Raw genomic sequence first — 19,726 nt, 5'->3', positions numbered from 1 at the left:
GACCTTGAATATCAGTTTAACAAAAACTCCCACTGTGCCGAATCTAAGAGAAAATAATAATACATGGAAAATTACATTTCCTAAAGAAAATGTGTGTACTTGCTAGCTTGTCTTAAAGTAATCATGGTTGTAAAATAAGTCACAGGATTGGTAATCACTGCAGTAGTAATGGTAGTGACTGGTTATAATTGGAAAAACTGGCTACATGGAAAGATTGATTGATGGATAGGATAGGACAGGACAGGACAGGACAGGATAGGATAGGAAAGGAAAGGATAGCCTGAACATATGAAAGTTGATACGGTCTCTCTAGCTTGAACGGTTCAATAGTTAATATTTTCTGGGGTTGGTTATTACGTATATGCTAATTTATACTAATTTAAATTGTTTTAGTTTAGAAAGTTTAGAAAATGTTAAAATAATTAGAAAAGTATGTAAGAAATCTAGTGGTCTTGCCTTCAGCAAGCACATTAATTATAATGGATTGGATTTATATTAAGCCTTTTGACCGATTGATGCACTCAAAGAGCTTTTCTAAAGAAAGGTTGACATTTTGGATGCTTTTAATTAAAACATCAGTAGTTAATGACACAAGCATGGATATACATGGTTCATTGTTGCAAAGGTTCCTTGTTTGACAAAGTGTTCATTGAATTGTATGAAAACATTATAATAAATTATCTTGCTTACCTAGTTGTTGATGTCACTGAAGTCAAAAGGGTAGGAAGTGGTGTGTTGTTGGTAGTTGTTGTTGTTGTTGGGGCAACAGTGGTGGTCAGGAGACCTAGAATAGAAATGGAAATACATTTTAGAGGGATTATAAACTTGTAATATGTCATATAACATTGATATATCAGTGTTTTCGAGATTGAGTATTATACACGTTACATGGTGTTTGATAACTCACTGTCATAAATAAACATAGAAATGACAACCGTATGGTAACAAAAGCAGCATACCTGAGACTTTTAAGACTTCCTGTAGAAAACCACTAGGGTGGTTGACATCTTCCGCTTTGTATACATACGTCACGTTTGCCGTGATTTCAGTGCCATCATCACTGTGGACGTAAAAATGGGTTTTGTGTGAGAGTTAAACATGTTCCTTTCATCCTGTTTAGCTGCACAAGCAGCAGCTAAATGAAATCTGCAGAAATTCTAAAGAGTGCAGTTGAGAAAGACGGGTTGGTTCAAGGTTATGACGTTGTACTTACATGAAGTTGGCGTTGGGAAATTGAAACTGTTTGCCGTCTGGTTCACTGAGAACCTTATGGAGCTAAAAGGGGACAAAACATCAAGTTGTCAATTACTATCATGACCTGAACATGACCATGGATGTATCTTATGTGTAGAAGTACAGTATCTTACTAGTCTGTTAATTGAATCCTGTATCTGGGTTTCGGTCTCATTGGTGAGTGTGAGTCTATTACTTAGAGACTCCTGCGTTACATTGGTTATTTTGAAACCAAGGTCGATGGCAAATGAAGTATCTGTAAGTTCTGTGAGCACACAAAAAAATGGTCACTATAGCAACAGATCAAATGAACTGCTACAATTTAGGAGTTTCAACAACATTAAAAAACATTCAAAAAGTATTTAGATAGCAGGAGCAGTTGAATGTTTACTTATTAAGAGATTGTTTTATAGAGTGGAAAAAAATGTCTTCATGAAGCCTAATTTGTTGAACTCACTGATATAAGTTGCATTCTGGAAGGTGGTTTGAGTGGTCGTGAATTGAGGAGACAATTGCTTCTTGACGGCACCAAGGACATCATCCTCAGTGGGGACTGGTGTTTTGACCTTGAATATCAGTTTAACAAAAACTCCCACTGTGCCGAATCTAAGAGAAAATAATAATACATGGAAAATTACATTTCCTAAAGAAAATGTGTGTACTTGCTAGCTTGTCTTAAAGTAATCATGGTTGTAAAATAAGTTACAGGATTGGTAATCACTGCAGTAGTAATGGTAGTGACTGGTTATAATTGGAAAAAGAAAGTTGATGGAAAGATTGATTGATGGATAGGATAGGATAGGAAAGGATAGCCTGAACATATGAAAGTTGGTTCGGTCTCTCTAGCTGGAACGGTTCAAGAGTTAATATTATTTTTGGTGGGTTATTATATGCTAATTTATACTAATTTAAATTGTTTTGGTTTAGAACGTTTAGAAAATGTTAAAATAATTAGAAAAAGTATGTAAGAAATCTAGTGGTCTTGCCTTCAGCAAGCACATTAATTATAATGGATTGGATTTATATTAAGCCTTTTGACCGATTGATGCACTCAAAGAGCTTTTCTAAAGAAAGGTTGACATTTTGGATGCTTTTAATTAAAACATCAGTAGTTAACGACACAAGCATGGATATACATGGTTCATTGTTGCAAAGTTTCCTTGTTTGACAAAGTGTTCATTGAATTGTATGAAAACATTATACTAAATGATCTTGCTTACCTAGTTGTTGATGTCACTGAAGTCAAAAGGGTAGGAAGTGGTGTGGTGTTGGTAGTTGTTGTTGGGGCAACAGTGGTGGTCAGGAGACCTAGAATAGAAATGGAAATACATTTTAGAGGGATTATAAACTTGTAATATGTCATATAACATTGATATATAAGTGTTTTCGAGATTGAGTATTATACACGTTACATGGTGTTTGATAACTCACTGTCATAAATAAACATAGAAATGACAACTGTATGGTAACAAAAGCAGCATACCTGAGACTTTTAAGACTTCCTGTAGAAAACCACTAGGGTGGTTGACATCTTCCGCTTTGTATACATACATCACGTTTGCCGTGATTTCAGTGCCATCATCACTGTGGACGTAAAAATGGGTTTTGTGTGAGAGTTAAACATGTTCCTTTCATCCTGTTTAGCTGCACAAGCAGCAGCTAAATGAAATCTGCAGAAATTCTAAAGAGTGCAGTTGAGAAAGACGGGTTGGTTCAAGGTTATGACGTTGTACTTACATGAAGTTGGCGTTGGGAAATTGAAACTGTTTGCCGTCTGGTTCACTGAGAACCTTATGGAGCTAAAAGGGGACAAAACATCAAGTTGTCAATTACTATCATGACCTGAACATGACCATGGATGTATCTTATGTGTAGAAGTACAGTATCTTACTAGTCTGTTAATTGAATCCTGTATCTGGGTTTCGGTCTCATTGGTGAGTGTGAGTCTATTACTTAGAGACTCCTGCGTTACATTGGTTATTTTGAAACCAAGGTCGATGGCAAATGAAGTATCTGTAAGTTCTGTGAGCACACAAAAAAATGGTCACTATAGCAACAGATCAAATGAACTGCTACAATTTAGGAGTTTCAACAACATTCAAAAACATTCAAAAAGTATTTAGATAGCAGGAGCAGTTGAATGTTTACTTATTAAGAGATTATTTTATAGAGTGGAAAAAAATGTCTTCATGAAGCCTAATTTGTTGAACTCACTGATATAAGTTGCATTCTGGAAGGTGGTTTGAGTGGTCGTGAATTGAGGAGACAATTGCTTCTTGACGGCACCAAGGACATCATCCTCAGTGGGGACTGGTGTTTTGACCTTGAATATCAGTTTAACAAAAACTCCCACTGTGCCGAATCTAAGAGAAAATAATAATATATGGAAAATTACATTTCCTAAAGAAAATGTGTGTATTTGCTAGCTTGTCTTAAAGTAATCATGGTTGTAAAATAAGTTACAGGATTGGTAATCACTGCAGTAGTAATGGTAGTGACTGGTTATAATTGGAAAAAGAAAGTTGATGGAAAGATTGATTGATGGATAGGATAGGATAGGAAAGGATAGCCTGAACATATGAAAGTTGGTTCGGTCTCTCTAGCTGGAACGGTTCAAGAGTTAATATTATTTTTGGTGGGTTATTATATGCTAATTTATACTAATTTAAATTGTTTTGGTTTAGAACGTTTAGAAAATGTTAAAATAATTAGAAAAAGTATGTAAGAAATCTAGTGGTCTTGCCTTCAGCAAGCACATTAATTATAATTGATTGGATTTATATTAAGCCTTTTGACGGATTGATGCACTCAAAGAGCTTTTCTAAAGAAAGGTTGACATTTTGGATGCTTTTAATTAAAACATCAGTAGTTAACGACACAAGCATGGATATACATGGTTCATTGTTGCAAAGGTTCCTTGTTTGACAAAGTGTTCATTGAATTGTATGAAAACATTATAATAAATGATCTTGCTTACCTAGTTGTTGATGTCACTGAAGTCAAAAGGGTAGGAAGTGGTGTGGTGTTGGTAGTTGTTGTTGTTGTTGGGGCAACAGTGGGGGTCAGGAGACCTAGAATAGAAATGGAAATACATTTTAGAGGGATTATGAACTTGTAATATGTCATATAACATTGATATATAAGTGTTTTCGAGATTGAGTATTATACACGTTACATGGTGTTTGATAACTCACTGTCATAAATAAACATAGAAATGACAACTGTATGGTAACAAAAGCAGCATACCTGAGACTTTTAAGACTTCCTGTAGAAAACCACTAGGGTGGTTGACATCTTCCGCTTTGTATACATACGTCACGTTTGCCGTGATTTCAGTGCCATCATCACTGTGGACGTAAAAATGGGTTTTGTGTGAGAGTTAAACATGTTCCTTTCATCCTGTTTAGCTGCACAAGCAGCAGCTAAATGAAATCTGCAGAAATTCTAAAGAGTGCAGTTGAGAAAGACGGGTTGGTTCAAGGTTATGACGTTGTACTTACATGAAGTTGGCGTTGGGAAATTGAAACTGTTTGCCGTCTGGTTCACTGAGAACCTTATGGAGCTAAAAGGGGACAAAACATCAAGTTGTCAATTACTATCATGACCTGAACATGACCATGGATGTATCTTATGTGTAGAAGTACAGTATCTTACTAGTCTGTTAATTGAATCCTGTATCTGGGTTTCGGTCTCATTGGTGAGTGTGAGTCTATTACTTAGAGACTCCTGCGTTACATTGGTTATTTTGAAACCAAGGTCGATGGCAAATGAAGTATCTGTAAGTTCTGTGAGCACACAAAAAAAATGGTCACTATAGCAACAGATCAAATGAACTGCTACAATTTAGGAGTTTCAACAACATTCAAAAACATTCAAAAAGTATTTAGATAGCAGGAGCAGTTGAATGTTTACTTATTAAGAGATTATTTTATAGAGTGGAAAAAAATGTCTTCATGAAGCCTAATTTGTTGAACTCACTGATATAAGTTGCATTCTGGAAGGTGGTTTGAGTGGTCGTGAATTGAGGAGACAATTGCTTCTTGACGGCACCAAGGACATCATCCTCAGTGGGGACTGGTGTTTTGACCTTGAATATCAGTTTAACAAAAACTCCCACTGTGCCGAATCTAAGAGAAAATAATAATACATGGAAAATTACATTTCCTAAAGAAAATGTGTGTATTTGCTAGCTTGTCTTAAAGTAATCATGGTTGTAAAATAAGTTACAGGATTGGTAATCACTGCAGTAGTAATGGTAGTGACTGGTTATAATTGGAAAAAGAAAGTCGATGGAAAGATTGATTGATGGATAGGATAGGATAGGAAAGGATAGCCTGAACATATGAAAGTTGGTTCGGTCTCTCTAGCTGGAACGGTTCAAGAGTTAATATTATTTTTGGTGGGTTATTATATGCTAATTTATACTAATTTAAATTGTTTTGGTTTAGAACGTTTAGAAAATGTTAAAATAATTAGAAAAAGTATGTAAGAAATCTAGTGGTCTTGCCTTCAGCAAGCACATTAATTATAATGGATTGGATTTATATTAAGCCTTTTGACCGATTGATGCACTCAAAGAGCTTTTCTAAAGAAAGGTTGACATTTTGGATGCTTTTAATTAAAACATCAGTAGTTAACGACACAAGCATGGATATACATGGTTCATTGTTGCAAAGGTTCCTTGTTTGACAAAGTGTTCATTGAATTGTATGAAAACATTATAATAAATGATCTTGCTTACCTAGTTGTTGATGTCACTGAAGTCAAAAGGGTAGGAAGTGGTGTGGTGTTGGTAGTTGTTGTTGTTGTTGGGGCAACAGTGGTGGTCAGGAGACCTAGAATAGAAATGGAAATACATTTTAGAGGGATTATAAACTTGTAATATGTCATATAACATTGATATATAAGTGTTTTCGAGATTGAGTATTATACACGTTACATGGTGTTTGATAACTCACTGTCATAAATAAACATAGAAATGACAACTGTATGGTAACAAAAGCAGCATACCTGAGACTTTTAAGACTTCCTGTAGAAAACCACTAGGGTGGTTGACATCTTCCGCTTTGTATACATACGTCACGTTTGCCGTGATTTCAGTGCCATCATCACTGTGGACGTAAAAATGGGTTTTGTGTGAGAGTTAAACATGTTCCTTTCATCCTGTTTAGCTGCACAAGCAGCAGCTAAATGAAATTTGCAGAAATTCTAAAGAGTGCAGTTGAGAAAGACGGGTTGGTTCAAGGTTATGACGTTGTACTTACATGAAGTTGGCGTTGGGAAATTGAAACTGTTTGCCGTCTGGTTCACTGAGAACCTTATGGAGCTAAAAGGGGACAAAACATCAAGTTGTCAATTACTATCATGACCTGAACATGACCATGGATGTATCTTATGTGTAGAAGTACAGTATCTTACTAGTCTGTTAATTGAATCCTGTATCTGGGTTTCGGTCTCATTGGTGAGTGTGAGTCTATTACTTAGAGACTCCTGCGTTACATTGGTTATTTTGAAACCAAGGTCGATGGCAAATGAAGTATCTGTAAGTTCTGTGAGCACACAAAAAAATGGTCACTATAGCAACAGATCAAATGAACTGCTACAATTTAGGAGTTTCAACAACATTCAAAAACATTCAAAAAGTATTTAGATAGCAGGAGCAGTTGAATGTTTACTTATTAAGAGATTATTTTATAGAGTGGAAAAAAATGTCTTCATGAAGCCTAATTTGTTGAACTCACTGATATAAGTTGCATTCTGGAAGGTGGTTTGAGTGGTCGTGAATTGAGGAGACAATTGCTTCTTGACGGCACCAAGGACATCATCCTCAGTGGGGACTGGTGTTTTGACCTTGAATATCAGTTTAACAAGAACTCCCACTGTGCCGAATCTAAGAGAAAATAATAATACATGGAAAATTACATTTCCTAAAGAAAATGTGTGTATTTGCTAGCTTGTCTTAAAGTAATCATGGTTGTAAAATAAGTTACAGGATTGGTAATCACTGCAGTAGTAATGGTAGTGACTGGTTATAATTGGAAAAAGAAAGTCGATGGAAAGATTGATTGATGGATAGGATAGGATAGGAAAGGATAGCCTGAACATATGAAAGTTGGTTCGGTCTCTCTAGCTGGAACGGTTCAAGAGTTAATATTATTTTTGGTGGGTTATTATATGCTAATTTATACTAATTTAAATTGTTTTGGTTTAGAACGTTTAGAAAATGTTAAAATAATTAGAAAAAGTATGTAAGAAATCTAGTGGTCTTGCCTTCAGCAAGCACATTAATTATAATGGATTGGATTTATATTAAGCCTTTTGACCGATTGATGCACTCAAAGAGCTTTTCTAAAGAAAGGTTGACATTTTGGATGCTTTTAATTAAAACATCAGTAGTTAACGACACAAGCATGGATATACATGGTTCATTGTTGCAAAGGTTCCTTGTTTGACAAAGTGTTCATTGAATTGTATGAAAACATTATAATAAATGATCTTGCTTACCTAGTTGTTGATGTCACTGAAGTCAAAAGGGTAGGAAGTGGTGTGGTGTTGGTAGTTGTTGTTGTTGTTGGGGCAACAGTGGGGGTCAGGAGACCTAGAATAGAAATGGAAATACATTTTAGAGGGATTATAAACTTGTAATATGTCATATAACATTGATATATAAGTGTTTTCGAGATTGAGTATTATACACGTTACATGGTGTTTGATAACTCACTGTCATAAATAAACATAGAAATGACAACTGTATGGTAACAAAAGCAGCATACCTGAGACTTTTAAGACTTCCTGTAGAAAACCACTAGGGTGGTTGACATCTTCCGCTTTGTATACATACGTCACGTTTGCCGTGATTTCAGTGCCATCATCACTGTGGACGTAAAAATGGGTTTTGTGTGAGAGTTAAACATGTTCCTTTCATCCTGTTTAGCTGCACAAGCAGCAGCTAAATGAAATCTGCAGAAATTCTAAAGAGTGCAGTTGAGAAAGACGGGTTGGTTCAAGGTTATGACGTTGTACTTACATGAAGTTGGCGTTGGGAAATTGAAACTGTTTGCCGTCTGGTTCACTGAGAACCTTATGGAGCTAAAAGGGGACAAAACATCAAGTTGTCAATTACTATCATGACCTGAACATGACCATGGATGTATCTTATGTGTAGAAGTACAGTATCTTACTAGTCTGTTAATTGAATCCTGTATCTGGGTTTCGGTCTCATTGGTGAGTGTGAGTCTATTACTTAGAGACTCCTGCGTTACATTGGTTATTTTGAAACCAAGGTCGATGGCAAATGAAGTATCTGTAAGTTCTGTGAGCACACAAAAAAATGGTCACTATAGCAACAGATCAAATGAACTGCTACAATTTAGGAGTTTCAACAACATTCAAAAACATTCAAAAAGTATTTAGATAGCAGGAGCAGTTGAATGTTTACTTATTAAGAGATTATTTTATAGAGTGGAAAAAAATGTCTTCATGAAGCCTAATTTGTTGAACTCACTGATATAAGTTGCATTCTGGAAGGTGGTTTGAGTGGTCGTGAATTGAGGAGACAATTGCTTCTTGACGGCACCAAGGACATCATCCTCAGTGGGGACTGGTGTTTTGACCTTGAATATCAGTTTAACAAAAACTCCCACTGTGCCGAATCTAAGAGAAAATAATAATACATGGAAAATTACATTTCCTAAAGAAAATGTGTGTACTTGCTAGCTTGTCTTAAAGTAATCATGGTTGTAAAATAAGTTACAGGATTGGTAATCACTGCAGTAGTAATGGTAGTGACTGGTAATAATTGGAAAAAGAAAGTCGATGGAAAGATTGATTGATTGATGGATAGGATAGGATAGGAAAGGATAGCCTGAACATATGAAAGTTGGTTCGGTCTCTCTAGCTTGAACGGTTCAAGAATTAATATTATTTTTGGTGGGTTATTATATGCTAATTTATACTCATTTAAATTGTTTTAGTTTAGAACGTTTAGAAAATGTTAAAATAATTAGAAAAAGTATGTAAGAAATCTAGTGGTCTTGCCTTCAGCAAGCACATTAATTATAATGGATTGGATTTATATTAAGCCTTTTGACCGATTGATGCACTCAAAGAGCTTTTCTAAGGAAAGGTTGACATTTTGGAATCTTTTAATTAAAACATCAGTAGTTAACGACACAAGCATGGATATACATGGTTCATTGTTGCAAAGGTTCCTTGTTTGACAAAGTGTTCATTGAATTGTATGAAAACATTATAATAAATGATCTTGCTTACCTAGTTGTTGATGTCACTGAAGTCAAAAGGGTAGGAAGTGGTGTGGTGTTGGTAGTTGTTGTTGTTGTTGGGGCAACAGTGGGGGTCAGGAGACCTAGAATAGAAATGGAAATACATTTTAGAGGGATTATAAACGTGTAATATGTCATATAACATTGATATATAAGTGTTTTCGAGATTGAGTATTATACACGTTACATGGTGTTTGATAACTCACTGTCATAAATAAACATTGAAATGACAACTGTATGGTAACAAAAGCAGCATACCTGAGACTTTTAAGACTTCCTGTAGAAAACCACTAGGGTGGTTGACATCTTCCGCTTTGTATACATACGTCACATTTGCCGTGATTTCAGTGCCATCATCACTGTGGACGTAAAAATGGGTTTTGTGTGAGAGTTAAACATGTTCCTTTCATCCTGTTTAGCTGCACAAGCAGCAGCTAAATGAAATCTGCAGAAATTCTAAAGAGTGCAGTTGAGAAAGACGGGTTGGTTCAAGGTTATGACGTTGTACTTACATGAAGTTGGCGTTGGGAAATTGAAACTGTTTGCCGTCTGGTTCACTGAGAACCTTATGGAGCTAAAAGGGGACAAAACATCAAGTTGTCAATTACTATCATGACCTGAACATGACCATGGATGTATCTTATGTGTAGAAGTACAGTATCTTACTAGTCTGTTAATTGAATCCTGTATCTGGGTTTCGGTCTCATTGGTGAGTGTGAGTCTATTACTTAGAGACTCCTGCGTTACATTGGTTATTTTGAAACCAAGGTCGATGGCAAATGAAGTATCTGTAAGTTCTGTGAGCACACAAAAAAATGGTCACTATAGCAACAGATCAAATGAACTGCTACAATTTAGGAGTTTCAACAACATTCAAAAACATTCAAAAAGTATTTAGATAGCAGGAGCAGTTGAATGTTTACTTATTAAGAGATTATTTTATAGAGTGGAAAAAAATGTCTTCATGAAGCCTAATTTGTTGAACTCACTGATATAAGTTGCATTCTGGAAGGTGGTTTGAGTGGTCGTGAATTGAGGAGACAATTGCTTCTTGACGGCACCAAGGACATCATCCTCAGTGGGGACTGGTGTTTTGACCTTGAATATCAGTTTAACAAAAACTCCCACTGTGCCGAATCTAAGAGAAAATAATAATACATGGAAAATTACATTTCCTAAAGAAAATGTGTGTATTTGCTAGCTTGTCTTAAAGTAATCATGGTTGTAAAATAAGTTACAGGATTGGTAATCACTGCAGTAGTAATGGTAGTGACTGGTTATAATTGGAAAAAGAAAGTCGATGGAAAGATTGATTGATGGATAGGATAGGATAGGAAAGGATAGCCTGAACATATGAAAGTTGGTTCGGTCTCTCTAGCTGGAACGGTTCAAGAGTTAATATTATTTTTGGTGGGTTATTATATGCTAATTTATACTAATTTAAATTGTTTTGGTTTAGAACGTTTAGAAAATGTTAAAATAATTAGAAAAAGTATGTAAGAAATCTAGTGGTCTTGCCTTCAGCAAGCACATTAATTATAATGGATTGGATTTATATTAAGCCTTTTGACCGATTGATGCACTCAAAGAGCTTTTCTAAAGAAAGGTTGACATTTTGGATGCTTTTAATTAAAACATCAGTAGTTAACGACACAAGCATGGATATACATGGTTCATTGTTGCAAAGGTTCCTTGTTTGACAAAGTGTTCATTGAATTGTATGAAAACATTATAATAAATGATCTTGCTTACCTAGTTGTTGATGTCACTGAAGTCAAAAGGGTAGGAAGTGGTGTGGTGTTGGTAGTTGTTGTTGTTGTTGGGGCAACAGTGGGGGTCAGGAGACCTAGAATAGAAATGGAAATACATTTTAGAGGGATTATAAACTTGTAATATGTCATATAACATTGATATATAAGTGTTTTCGAGATTGAGTATTATACACGTTACATGGTGTTTGATAACTCACTGTCATAAATAAACATAGAAATGACAACTGTATGGTAACAAAAGCAGCATACCTGAGACTTTTAAGACTTCCTGTAGAAAACCACTAGGGTGGTTGACATCTTCCGCTTTGTATACATACGTCACGTTTGCCGTGATTTCAGTGCCATCATCACTGTGGACGTAAAAATGGGTTTTGTGTGAGAGTTAAACATGTTCCTTTCATCCTGTTTAGCTGCACAAGCAGCAGCTAAATTACATTTGCAGAAATTCTAAAGAGTGCAGTTGAGAAAGACGGGTTGGTTCAAGGTTATGACGTTGTACTTACATGAAGTTGGCGTTGGGAAATTGAAACTGTTTGCCGTCTGGTTCACTGAGAACCTTATGGAGCTAAAAGGGGACAAAACATCAAGTTGTCAATTACTATCATGACCTGAACATGACCATGGATGTATCTTATGTGTAGAAGTACAGTATCTTACTAGTCTGTTAATTGAATCCTGTATCTGGGTTTCGGTCCCATTGGTGAGTGTGAGTCTATTACTTAGAGACTCCTGCGTTACATTGGTTATTTTGAAACCAAGGTCGATGGCAAATGAAGTATCTGTAAGTTCTGTGAGCACACAAAAAAATGGTCACTATAGCAACAGATCAAATGAACTGCTACAATTTAGGAGTTTCAACAACATTAAAAAACATTCAAAAAGTATTTAGATAGCAGGAGCAGTTGAATGTTTACTTATTAAGAGATTATTTTATAGAGTGGAAAAAAATGTCTTCATGAAGCCTAATTTGTTGAACTCACTGATATAAGTTGCATTCTGGAAGGTGGTTTGAGTGGTCGTGAATTGAGGAGACAATTGCTTCTTGACGGCACCAAGGACATCATCCTCAGTGGGGACTGGTGTTTTGACCTTGAATATCAGTTTAACAAAAACTCCCACTGTGCCGAATCTAAGAGAAAATAATAATACATGGAAAATTACATTTCCTAAAGAAAATGTGTGTACTTGCTAGCTTGTCTTAAAGTAATCATGGTTGTAAAATAAGTTACAGGATTGGTAATCACTGCAGTAGTAATGGTAGTGACTGGTAATAATTGGAAAAAGAAAGTCGATGGAAAGATTGATTGATTGATGGATAGGATAGGATAGGAAAGGATAGCCTGAACATATGAAAGTTGGTTCGGTCTCTCTAGCTTGAACGGTTCAAGAATTAATATTATTTTTGGTGGGTTATTATATGCTAATTTATACTCATTTAAATTGTTTTAGTTTAGAACGTTTAGAAAATGTTAAAATAATTAGAAAAAGTATGTAAGAAATCTAGTGGTCTTGCCTTCAGCAAGCACATTAATTATAATGGATTGGATTTATATTAAGCCTTTTGACCGATTGATGCACTCAAAGAGCTTTTCTAAGGAAAGGTTGACATTTTGGAATCTTTTAATTAAAACATCAGTAGTTAACGACACAAGCATGGATATACATGGTTCATTGTTGCAAAGGTTCCTTGTTTGACAAAGTGTTCATTGAATTGTATGAAAACATTATAATAAATGATCTTGCTTACCTAGTTGTTGATGTCACTGAAGTCAAAAGGGTAGGAAGTGGTGTGGTGTTGGTAGTTGTTGTTGTTGTTGGGGCAACAGTGGGGGTCAGGAGACCTAGAATAGAAATGGAAATACATTTTAGAGGGATTATAAACTTGTAATATGTCATATAACATTGATATATAAGTGTTTTCGAGATTGAGTATTATACACGTTACATGGTGTTTGATAACTCACTGTCATAAATAAACATTGAAATGACAACTGTATGGTAACAAAAGCAGCATACCTGAGACTTTTAAGACTTCCTGTAGAAAACCACTAGGGTGGTTGACATCTTCCGCTTTGTATACATACGTCACATTTGCCGTGATTTCAGTGCCATCATCACTGTGGACGTAAAAATGGGTTTTGTGTGAGAGTTAAACATGTTCCTTTCATCCTGTTTAGCTGCACAAGCAGCAGCTAAATGAAATCTGCAGAAATTCTAAAGAGTGCAGTTGAGAAAGACGGGTTGGTTCAAGGTTATGACGTTGTACTTACATGAAGTTGGCGTTGGGAAATTGAAACTGTTTGCCGTCTGGTTCACTGAGAACCTTATGGAGCTAAAAGGGGACAAAACATCAAGTTGTCAATTACTATCATGACCTGAACATGACCATGGATGTATCTTATGTGTAGAAGTACAGTATCTTACTAGTCTGTTAATTGAATCCTGTATCTGGGTTTCGGTCTCATTGGTGAGTGTGAGTCTATTACTTAGAGACTCCTGCGTTACATTGGTTATTTTGAAACCAAGGTCGATGGCAAATGAAGTATCTGTAAGTTCTGTGAGCACACAAAAAAATGGTCACTATAGCAACAGATCAAATGAACTGCTACAATTTAGGAGTTTCAACAACATTCAAAAACATTCAAAAAGTATTTAGATAGCAGGAGCAGTTGAATGTTTACTTATTAAGAGATTATTTTATAGAGTGGAAAAAAATGTCTTCATGAAGCCTAATTTGTTGAACTCACTGATATAAGTTGCATTCTGGAAGGTGGTTTGAGTGGTCGTGAATTGAGGAGACAATTGCTTCTTGACGGCACCAAGGACATCATCCTCAGTGGGGACTGGTGTTTTGACCTTGAATATCAGTTTAACAAAAACTCCCACTGTGCCGAATCTAAGAGAAAATAATAATACATGGAAAATTACATTTCCTAAAGAAAATGTGTGTATTTGCTAGCTTGTCTTAAAGTAATCATGGTTGTAAAATAAGTTACAGGATTGGTAATCACTGCAGTAGTAATGGTAGTGACTGGTTATAATTGGAAAAAGAAAGTCGATGGAAAGATTGATTGATGGATAGGATAGGATAGGAAAGGATAGCCTGAACATATGAAAGTTGGTTCGGTCTCTCTAGCTGGAACGGTTCAAGAGTTAATATTATTTTTGGTGGGTTATTATATGCTAATTTATACTAATTTAAATTGTTTTGGTTTAGAACGTTTAGAAAATGTTAAAATAATTAGAAAAAGTATGTAAGAAATCTAGTGGTCTTGCCTTCAGCAAGCACATTAATTATAATGGATTGGATTTATATTAAGCCTTTTGACCGATTGATGCACTCAAAGAGCTTTTCTAAAGAAAGGTTGACATTTTGGATGCTTTTAATTAAAACATCAGTAGTTAACGACACAAGCATGGATATACATGGTTCATTGTTGCAAAGGTTCCTTGTTTGACAAAGTGTTCATTGAATTGTATGAAAACATTATAATAAATGATCTTGCTTACCTAGTTGTTGATGTCACTGAAGTCAAAAGGGTAGGAAGTGGTGTGGTGTTGGTAGTTGTTGTTGTTGTTGGGGCAACAGTGGGGGTCAGGAGACCTAGAATAGAAATGGAAATACATTTTAGAGGGATTATAAACTTGTAATATGTCATATAACATTGATATATAAGTGTTTTCGAGATTGAGTATTATACACGTTACATGGTGTTTGATAACTCACTGTCATAAATAAACATAGAAATGACAACTGTATGGTAACAAAAGCAGCATACCTGAGACTTTTAAGACTTCCTGTAGAAAACCACTAGGGTGGTTGACATCTTCCGCTTTGTATACATACGTCACGTTTGCCGTGATTTCAGTGCCATCATCACTGTGGACGTAAAAATGGGTTTTGTGTGAGAGTTAAACATGTTCCTTTCATCCTGTTTAGCTGCACAAGCAGCAGCTAAATTACATTTGCAGAAATTCTAAAGAGTGCAGTTGAGAAAGACGGGTTGGTTCAAGGTTATGACGTTGTACTTACATGAAGTTGGCGTTGGGAAATTGAAACTGTTTGCCGTCTGGTTCACTGAGAACCTTATGGAGCTAAAAGGGGACAAAACATCAAGTTGTCAATTACTATCATGACCTGAACATGACCATGGATGTATCTTATGTGTAGAAGTACAGTATCTTACTAGTCTGTTAATTGAATCCTGTATCTGGGTTTCGGTCCCATTGGTGAGTGTGAGTCTATTACTTAGAGACTCCTGCGTTACATTGGTTATTTTGAAACCAAGGTCGATGGCAAATGAAGTATCTGTAAGTTCTGTGAGCACACAAAAAAATGGTCACTATAGCAACAGATCAAATGAACTGCTACAATTTAGGAGTTTCAACAACATTAAAAAACATTCAAAAAGTATTTAGATAGCAGGAGCAGTTGAATGTTTACTTATTAAGAGATTATTTTATAGAGTGGAAAAAAATGTCTTCATGAAGCCTAATTTGTTGAACTCACTGATATAAGTTGCATTCTGGAAGGTGGTTTGAGTGGTCGTGAATTGAGGAGACAATTGCTTCTTGACGGCACCAAGGACATCATCCTCAGTGGGGACTGGTGTTTTGACCTTGAATATCAGTTTAACAAAAACTCCCACTGTGCCGAATCTAAGAGAAAATAATAATACATGGAAAATTACATTTCCTAAAGAAAATGTGTGTACTTGCTAGCTTGTCTTAAAGTAATCATGGTTGTAAAATAAGTTACAGGATTGGTAATCACTGCAGTAGTAATGGTAGTGACTGGTAATAATTGGAAAAAGAAAGTCGATGGAAAGATTGATTGATTGATGGATAGGATAGGATAGGAAAGGATAGCCTGAACATATGAAAGTTGGTTCGGTCTCTCTAGCTTGAACGGTTCAAGAATTAATATTATTTTTGGTGGGTTATTATATGCTAATTTATACTCATTTAAATTGTTTTAGTTTAGAACGTTTAGAAAATGTTAAAATAATTAGAAAAAGTATGTAAGAAATCTAGTGGTCTTGCCTTCAGCAAGCACATTAATTATAATGGATTGGATTTATATTAAGCCTTTTGACCGATTGATGCACTCAAAGAGCTTTTCTAAGGAAAGGTTGACATTTTGGAATCTTTTAATTAAAACATCAGTAGTTAACGACACAAGCATGGATATACATGGTTCATTGTTGCAAAGGTTCCTTGTTTGACAAAGTGTTCATTGAATTGTATGAAAACATTATAATAAATGATCTTGCTTACCTAGTTGTTGATGTCACTGAAGTCAAAAGGGTAGGAAGTGGTGTGGTGTTGGTAGTTGTTGTTGGGGCAACAGTGGTGGTCAGGAGACCTAGAATAGAAATGGAAATACATTTTAGAGGGATTATAAACTTGTAATATGTCATATAACATTGATATATAAGTGTTTTCGAGATTGAGTATTATACACGTTACATGGTGTTTGATAACTCACTGTCATAAATAAACATAGAAATGACAACTGTATGGTAACAAAAGCAGCATACCTGAGACTTTTAAGACTTCCTGTAGAAAACCACTAGGGTGGTTGACATCTTCCGCTTTGTATACATACGTCACGTTTGCCGTGATTTCAGTGCCATCATCACTGTGGACGTAAAAATGGGTTTTGTGTGAGAGTTAAACATGTTCCTTTCATCCTGTTTAGCTGCACAAGCAGCAGCTAAATTAAATTTGCAGAAATTCTAAAGAGTGCAGTTGAGAAAGACGGGTTGGTTCAAGGTTATGACGTTGTACTTACATGAAGTTGGCGTTGGGAAATTGAAACTGTTTGCCGTCTGGTTCACTGAGAACCTTATGGAGCTAAAAGGGGACAAAACATCAAGTTGTCAATTACTATCATGACCTGAACATGACCATGGATGTATCTTATGTGTAGAAGTACAGTATCTTACTAGTCTGTTAATTGAATCCTGTATCTGGGTTTCGGTCCCATTGGTGAGTGTGAGTCTATTACTTAGAGACTCCTGCGTTACATTGGTTATTTTGAAACCAAGGTCGATGGCAAATGAAGTATCTGTAAGTTCTGTGAGCACACAAAAAAATGGTCACTATAGCAACAGATCAAATGAACTGCTACAATTTAGGAGTTTCAACAACATTAAAAAACATTCAAAAAGTATTTAGATAGCAGGAGCAGTTGAATGTTTACTTATTAAGAGATTATTTTATAGAGTAGAAAAAAATGTCTTCATGAAGCCTAATTTGTTGAACTCACTGATATAAGTTGCATTCTGGAAGGTGGTTTGAGTGGTCGTGAATTGAGGAGACAATTGCTTCTTGACGGCACCAAGGACATCATCCTCAGTGGGGACTGGTGTTTTGACCTTGAATATCAGTTTAACAAAAACTCCCACTGTGCCGAATCTAAGAGAAAATAATAATACATGGAAAATTACATTTCCTAAAGAAAATGTGTGTACTTGCTAGCTTGTCTTAAAGTAATCATGGTTGTAAAATAAGTTACAGGATTGGTAATCACTGCAGTAGTAACGGTAGTGACTGGTTATAATTGGAAAAAGAAAGTCGATGGAAAGATTGATTGATGGATAGGATAGGATAGGAAAGGATAGCCTGAATATATGAAAGTTGGTTCGGTCTCTCTAGCTTGAACGGTTCAAGAGTTAATATTATTTTTGGTGGGTTATTATATGCTAATTTATACTCATTTAAATTGTTTTAGTTTAGAACGTTTAGAAAATGTTAAAATAATTAGAAAAAGTATGTAAGAAATCTAGTGGTCTTGCCTTCATCAAGCACATTAATTATAATGGATTGGATTTATATTAAGCCTTTTGACCGATTGATGCACTCAAAGAGCTTTTCTAAAGAAAGGTTGACATTTTGGATGCTTTTATTAAAACATCAGTAGTTAACGACACAAGCATGGATATACATGGTTCATTGTTGCAAAGGTTCCTTGTTTGACAAAGTGTTCATTGAATAGTATGAAAACATTATAATAAATGATCTTGCTTACCTAGTTGTTGATGTCACTGAAGTCAAAAGGGTAGGAAGTGGTGTGGTGTTGGTAGTTGTTGTTGGGGCAACAGTGGTGGTCAGGAGACCTAGAATAGAAATGGAAATACATTTTAGAGGGATTATAAACTTGTAATATGTCATATAACATTGATATATAAGTGTTTTCGAGATTGAGTATTATACACGTTACATGGTGTTTGATAACTCACTGTCATAAATAAACATAGAAATGACAACCGTATGGTAACAAAAGCAGCATACCTGAGACTTTTAAGACTTCCTGTAGAAAACCACTAGGGTGGTTGACATCTTCCGCTTTGTATACATACGTCACGTTTGCCGTGATTTCAGTGCCATCATCACTGTGGACGTAAAAATGGGTTTTGTGTGAGAGTTAAACATGTTCCTTTCATCCTGTTTAGCTGCACAAGCAGCAGCTAAATTAAATTTGCAGAAATTCTAAAGAGTGCAGTTGAGAAAGACGGGTTGGTTCAAGGTTATGACGTTGTACTTACATGAAGTTGGTGTTGGGAAATTGAAACTGTTTGCCGTCTGGTTCACTGAGAACCTTATGGAGCTAAAAGGGGACAAAACATCAAGTTGTCAATTACTATCATGACCTGAACATGACCATGGATGTATCTTATGTGTAGAAGTACAGTATCTTACTAGTCTGTTAATTGAATCCTGTATCTGGGTTTCGGTCCCATTGGTGAGTGTGAGTCTATTACTTAGAGACTCCTGCGTTACATTGGTTATTTTGAAACCAAGGTCGATGGCAAATGAAGTATCTGTAAGTTCTGTGAGCACACAAAAAAATGGTCACTATAGCAACAGATCAAATGAACTGCTACAATTTAGGAGTTTCAACAACATTAAAAAACATTCAAAAAGTATTTAGATAGCAGGAGCAGTTGAATGTTTACTTATTAAGAGATTATTTTATAGAGTGGAAAAAAATGTCTTCATGAAGCCTAATTTGTTGAACTCACTGATATAAGTTGCATTCTGGAAGGTGGTTTGAGTGGTCGTGAATTGAGGAGACAATTGCTTCTTGACGGCACCAAGGACATCATCCTCAGTGGGGACTGGTGTTTTGACCTTGAATATCAGTTTAACAAAAACTCCCACTGTGCCGAATCTAAGAGAAAATAATAATACATGGAAAATTACATTTCCTAAAGAAAATGTGTGTACTTGCTAGCTTGTCTTAAAGTAATCATGGTTGTAAAATAAGTTACAGGATTGGTAATCACTGCAGTAGTAATGGTAGTGACTGGTTATAATTGGAAAAAGAAAGTCGATGGAAAGATTGATTGATGGATAGGATAGGATAGGAAAGGATAGCCTGAACATATGAAAGTTGGTTCGGTCTCTCTAGCTTGAACGGTTCAAGAGTTAATA

The sequence above is a fragment of the Oncorhynchus mykiss genome, chromosome 32 (genome assembly GCF_013265735.2).
Source record: "Oncorhynchus mykiss isolate Arlee chromosome 32, USDA_OmykA_1.1, whole genome shotgun sequence".
Taxonomy (NCBI): Eukaryota; Metazoa; Chordata; class Actinopteri; order Salmoniformes; family Salmonidae; genus Oncorhynchus; species Oncorhynchus mykiss.
This window is presented reverse-complemented; position numbering follows the sequence as displayed.